A 6,176-nucleotide genomic window follows, 5' to 3' on the forward strand; every position below is an offset into this window, starting at 1 on the left:
GGGTCAGTGTGTCCCAGACCGGGGGGGTCAGTGTGTCCCAGACCGGGGGGGTCAGTGTGTCCCAGACCGGGGGGTCAGTGTGTCCCAGACCGGGGGGTCAGTGTGTCCCAGACCGGGGGGGTCAGTGTGTCCCAGACCGGGGGGGTCAGTGTGTCCCAGACCGGGGGGTCAGTGTGTCCCAGACCGGGGGGTCAGTGTGTCCCAGACCGGGGGGTCAGTGTGTCCCAGACCGGGGGGTCAGTGTGTCCCAGACCGGGGGTCAGTGTGTCCCAGACCGGGGGGGTCAGTGTGTCCCAGACCGGGGGGTCAGTGTGTCCCAGACCGGGGGGTCAGTGTGTCCCAGACCGGGGGGTCAGTGTGTCCCAGACCGGGGGGGTCAGTGTGTCCCAGACCGGGGGGTCAGTGTGTCCCAGACCGGGGGGTCAGTGTGTCCCAGACCGGGGGGTCAGTGTGTCCCCAGACGGGGGTCAGTGTGTCCCAGACCGGGGTCAGTTCCCCCAGACCGGGGGGGTCAGTGTGTCCCAGACAGGGGGTCAGTGTGTCCCAGACCGGGGGGTCAGTGTGTCCCAGACCGGGGGGGTCAGTGTGTCCCAGACCGGGGGGGTCAGTGTGTCCCAGACCGGGGGGGTCAGTGTGTCCCAGACCGGGGGGTCAGTGTGTCCCAGACCGGGGGGTCAGTGTGTCCCAGACCGGGGGGGGTCAGTGTGTCCCAGACCGGGGGGGTCAGTGTGTCCCAGACCGGGGGGTCAGTGTGTCCCAGACCGGGGGGGTCAGTGTGTCCCAGACCGGGGGGGTCAGTGTGTCCCAGACCGGGGGGGTCAGTGTGTCCCAGACCGGGGGGTCAGTGTGTCCCAGACCGGGGGGTCAGTGTGTCCCAGACCGGGGGGTCAGTGTGTCCCAGACCGGGGGGTCAGTGTGTCCCAGACCGGGGGTCAGTGTTCGTCGGGTCCCAGACCGGGGGGTCAGTGTGTCCCAGACCGGGGGGTCAGTGTGTCCCAGACCGGGGGGTCAGTGTGTCCCAGACCGGGGGTCAGTGTGTCCCAGACCGGGGGGGTCAGTGTGTCCCCAGACCGGGGGGTCAGTGTGTCCCAGACCGGGGTCACTGTGTCCCAGACCGGGGGGTCAGTGTGTCCCAGACCGGGGGGTCAGTGTGTCCCAGACCGGGGGGTCAGTGTGTCCCAGACCGGGGGGGTCAGTGTGTCCCAGACCGGGGGGGTCAGTGTGTCCCAGACCGGGGGGTCAGTGTGTCCCAGACCGGGGGGTCAGTGTGTCCCAGACCGGGGGGGTCAGTGTGTCCCAGACCGGGGGGTCAGTGTGTCCCAGACCGGGGGGTCAGTGTGTCCCAGACCGGGGGGTCAGTGTGTCCCAGACCGGGGGGTCAGTGTGTCCCAGACCGGGGGGGTCAGTGTGTCCCAGACCGGGGGGGTCAGTGTGTCCCAGACCGGGGGGGTCAGTGTGTCCCAGACCGGGGGGGTCAGTGTGTCCCAGACCGGGGGGTCAGTGTGTCCCAGACCGGGGGTCAGTGTGTCCCAGACCGGGGGGGTCAGTGTGTCCCAGACCGGGGGGTCAGTGTGTCCCAGACCGGGGGGGTCAGTGTGTCCCAGACCGGGGGGTCAGTCCCCCCAGACCGGGGGGTCAGTGTGTCCCAGACCGGGGGGGTCAGTGTGTCCCAGACCGGGGGTCAGTGTGTCCCAGACCGGGGGGTCAGTGTGTCCCAGACCGGGGGGTCAGTGTGTCCCAGACCGGGGGGGTCAGTGTGTCCCAGACCGGGGGGTCAGTCCCCCCAGACCGGGGGGGTCAGTGTGTCCCAGACCGGGGGGGTCAGTGTGTCCCAGACCGGGGTCAGTGTGTCCCAGACCGGGGGGTCAGTGTGTCCCAGACCGGGGGGTCAGTGTGTCCCAGACCGGGGGGGTCAGTGTGTCCCAGACCGGGGGGTCAGTCCCCCCAGACCGGGGGGTCAGTGTGTCCCAGACCGGGGGGTCAGTGTGTCCCAGACCGGGGGGTCAGTGTGTCCCAGACCGGGGGTCAGTGTGTCCCAGACCGGGGGGGTCAGTGTGTCCCAGACCGGGGGGGTCAGTGTGTCCCAGACCGGGGGTCAGTGTGTCCCAGACCGGGGGGGTCAGTGTGTCCCAGACCGGGGGGGTCAGTGTGTCCCAGACCGGGGGGGTCAGTGTGTCCCAGACCGGGGGGGTCAGTGTGTCCCAGACCGGGGGGTCAGTGTGTCCCAGACCGGGGGGGTCAGTGTGTCCCAGACCGGGGGGGTCAGTGTGTCCCAGACCGGGGGGGTCAGTGTGTCCCAGACCGGGGGGGTCAGTGTGTCCCAGACCGGGGGGTCAGTGTGTCCCAGACCGGGGGTCAGTGTGTCCCAGACCGGGGGGGTCAGTGTGTCCCAGACCGGGGGGGTCAGTGTGTCCCAGACCGGGGGGTCAGTGTGTCCCAGACCGGGGGTCAGTGTGTCCCAGACCGGGGGGGTCAGTGTGTCCCAGACCGGGGGGGTCAGTGTGTCCCAGACCGGGGGTCAGTGTGTCCCAGACCGGGGGGTCAGTGTGTCCCAGACCGGGGGGTCAGTGTGTCCCAGACCGGGGGGTCAGTGTGTCCCAGACCGGGGGGGTCAGTGTGTCCCAGACCGGGGGGGTCAGTGTGTCCCAGACCGGGGGGTCAGTGTGTCCCAGACCGGGGTCAGTGTATCCCAGACCGGGGGGGTCAGTGTGTCCCAGACCGGGGGGTCAGTGTGTCCCAGACCGGGGGTCAGTGTATCCCAGACCGGGGGGGTCAGTGTGTCCCAGACCGGGGGGGTCAGTGTGTCCCAGACCGGGGGGTCAGTGTGTCCCAGACCGGGGTCAGTCCCCCCAGACCGGGGGGTCAGTGTGTCCCAGACCGGGGGGTCAGTGTGTCCCAGACCGGGGGGGTCAGTGTGTCCCAGACCGGGGGGTCAGTGTGTCCCAGACCGGGGGGGTCAGTGTGTCCCAGACCGGGGGGTCAGTGTGTCCCAGACCGGGGGGGTCAGTGTGTCCCAGACCGGGGGGTCAGTGTGTCCCAGACCGGGGGGTCAGTGTGTCCCAGACCGGGGGTCAGTGTGTCCCAGACCGGGGGGTCAGTGTGTCCCAGACCGGGGGGTCAGTGTGTCCCAGACCGGGGGGGTCAGTGTGTCCCAGACCGGGGGGGTCAGTGTGTCCCAGACAGGGGTCAGTGTGTCCCAGACCGGGGGGGTCAGTGTGTCCCAGACCGGGGGGTCAGTGTGTCCCAGACCGGGGGGTCAGTGTGTCCCAGACCGGGGGGGTCAGTGTGTCCCAGACCGGGGGGTCAGTGTGTCCCAGACCGGGGGGTCAGTGTGTCCCAGACCGGGGGGTCAGTGTGTCCCAGACCGGGGGGGTCAGTGTGTCCCAGACCGGGGGGGTCAGTGTGTCCCAGACAGGGGTCAGTGTGTCCCAGACCGGGGGGGTCAGTGTGTCCCAGACCGGGGGGTCAGTGTGTCCCAGACCGGGGGGGTCAGTGTGTCCCAGACCGGGGGGTCAGTGTGTCCCAGACCGGGGTCAGTCCCCCCAGACCGGGGGGGTCAGTGTGTCCCAGACCGGGGGGTCAGTGTGTCCCAGACCGGGGGGGTCAGTGTGTCCCAGACCGGGGGGTCAGTGTGTCCCAGACCGGGGGGGTCAGTGTGTCCCAGACCGGGGGTCAGTGTGTCCCAGACAGGGGTCAGTGTGTCCCAGACCGGGGGGTCAGTGTGTCCCAGACCGGGGTCAGTGTGTCCCAGACCGGGGGGGTCAGTGTGTCCCAGACCGGGGTCAGTGTGTCCCAGACCGGGGTCAGTGTGTCCCAGACCGGGGGGGTCAGTGTGTCCCAGACCGGGGGGGTCAGTGTGTCCCAGACCGGGGTCAGTGTGTCCCAGACAGGGGTCAGTGTGTCCCAGACCGGGGTCAGTGTGTCCCAGACCGGGGTCAGTGTGTCCCAGACCGGGGGGTCAGTGTGTCCCAGACCGGGGTCAGTGTGTCCCAGACCGGGGGGTCAGTGTGTCCCAGACCGGGGGGTCAGTGTGTCCCAGACCGGGGGGTCAGTGTGTCCCAGACCGGGGTCAGTGTGTCCCAGACCGGGGGGGTCAGTGTGTCCCAGACCGGGGGGGTCAGTGTGTCCCAGACCGGGGGGGTCAGTGTGTCCCAGACCGGGGTCAGTGTGTCCCAGACAGGGGTCAGTGTGTCCCAGACCGGGGGGTCAGTGTGTCCCAGACCGGGGTCAGTGTGTCCCAGACCGGGGGGTCAGTGTGTCCCGGACCGGGGTCAGTGTGTCCCAGACCGGGGGGTCAGTGTGTCCCAGACCGGGGTCAGTGTGTCCCAGACCGGGGGGGTCAGTGTGTCCCAGACCGGGGGATCAGTGTGTCCCAGACCGGGGTCAGTGTTTCCCAGACAGGGGTCAGTGTGTCCCAGACCGGGGGTCAGTGTGTCCCAGACCGGGGGGGTCAGTGTGTCCCAGACCGGGGGGGTCAGTGTGTCCCAGACCGGGGGGGTCAGTGTGTCCCAGACCGGGGGGGTCAGTGTGTCCCAGACCGGGGGGTCAGTGTGTCCCAGACCGGGGTCAGTGTGTCCCAGACCGGGGGGGTCAGTGTGTCCCAGACCGGGGTCAGTGTGTCCCAGACCGGGGGGTCAGTGTGTCCCAGACCGGGGTCAGTGTGTCCCAGACCGGGGGGTCAGTGTGTCCCAGACCGGGGGGTCAGTGTGTCCCAGACCGGGGGGGTCAGTGTGTCCCAGACCGGGGGGGTCAGTGTGTCCCAGACCGGGGGGGTCAGTGTGTCCCAGACCGGGGGGTCAGTGCGTCCCAGACCGGGGTCAGTGTGTCCCAGACCGGGGGGGTCAGTGTGTCCCAGACCGGGGGGTCAGTGTGTCCCAGACCGGGGGGGTCAGTGTGTCCCAGACCGGGGTCAGTGTGTCCCAGACCGGGGGGTCAGTGTGTCCCAGACCGGGGTCAGTGTGTCCCAGACCGGGGGGTCAGTGTGTCCCAGACCGGGGGGTCAGTGTGTCCCAGACCGGGGGGGTCAGTGTGTCCCAGACCGGGGGGGTCAGTGTGTCCCAGACCGGGGGGTCAGTGTGTCCCAGACCGGGGTCAGTGTGTCCCAGACCGGGGGGTCAGTGTGTCCCAGACCGGGGGGTCAGTGTGTCCCAGACCGGGGGGGTCAGTGTGTCCCAGACCGGGGGGGTCAGTGTGTCCCAGACCGGGGGGTCAGTGTGTCCCAGACCGGGGGGGTCAGTGTGTCCCAGACCGGGGGGTCAGTGCGTCCCAGACCGGGGTCAGTGTGTCCCAGACCGGGGGGGTCAGTGTGTCCCAGACCGGGGGGTCAGTGTGTCCCAGACCGGGGGGGTCAGTGTGTCCCAGACCGGGGTCAGTGTGTCCCAGACCGGGGTCAGTGTGTCCCAGACCGGGGGGTCAGTGTGTCCCAGACCGGGGGGGTCAGTGTGTCCCAGACCGGGGGGGTCAGTGTGTCCCAGACCGGGGTCAGTGTGTCCCAGACCGGGGGGTCAGTGTGTCCCAGACCGGGGTCAGTGTGTCCCAGACCGGGGGTCAGTGTGTCCCAGACCGGGGGGGTCAGTGTGTCCCAGACCGGGGTCAGTCCCCCCAGACCGGGGGGGTCAGTGTGTCCCAGACCGGGGGGTCAGTGTGTCCCAGACCGGGGGGGTCAGTGTGTCCCAGACCGGGGTCAGTCCCCCCAGACCGGGGGGGTCAGTGTGTCCCAGACCGGGGTCAGTCCCCCCAGACCGGGGGGGTCAGTGTGTCCCAGACCGGGGGGGTCAGTGTGTCCCAGACCGGGGGGTCAGTGTGTCCCAGACCGGGGGGGTCAGTGTGTCCCAGACCGGGGGGGTCAGTGTGTCCCAGACCGGGGGGGTCAGTGTGTCCCAGACCGGGGGGGTCAGTGTGTCCCAGACCGGGGGGTCAGTGTGTCCCAGACCGGGGTCAGTCCCCCCAGACCGGGGGGTCAGTGTGTCCCAGACCGGGGGGTCAGTGTGTCCCAGACCGGGGGGGTCAGTGTGTCCCAGACCGGGGGGTCAGTGTGTCCCAGACCGGGGGGTCAGTGTGTCCCAGACCGGGGGGGTCAGTGTGTCCCAGACCGGAGGGTCAGTGTGTCCCAGACAGGGGTCAGTGTGTCCCAGACCGGGGGGTCAGTGTGTCCCAGACCGGGGGGTCAGTGTGTC

Source organism: Scyliorhinus torazame, chromosome 5 (genome assembly GCF_047496885.1).
Source record: "Scyliorhinus torazame isolate Kashiwa2021f chromosome 5, sScyTor2.1, whole genome shotgun sequence".
Lineage (NCBI taxonomy): Eukaryota > Metazoa > Chordata > Chondrichthyes > Carcharhiniformes > Scyliorhinidae > Scyliorhinus > Scyliorhinus torazame.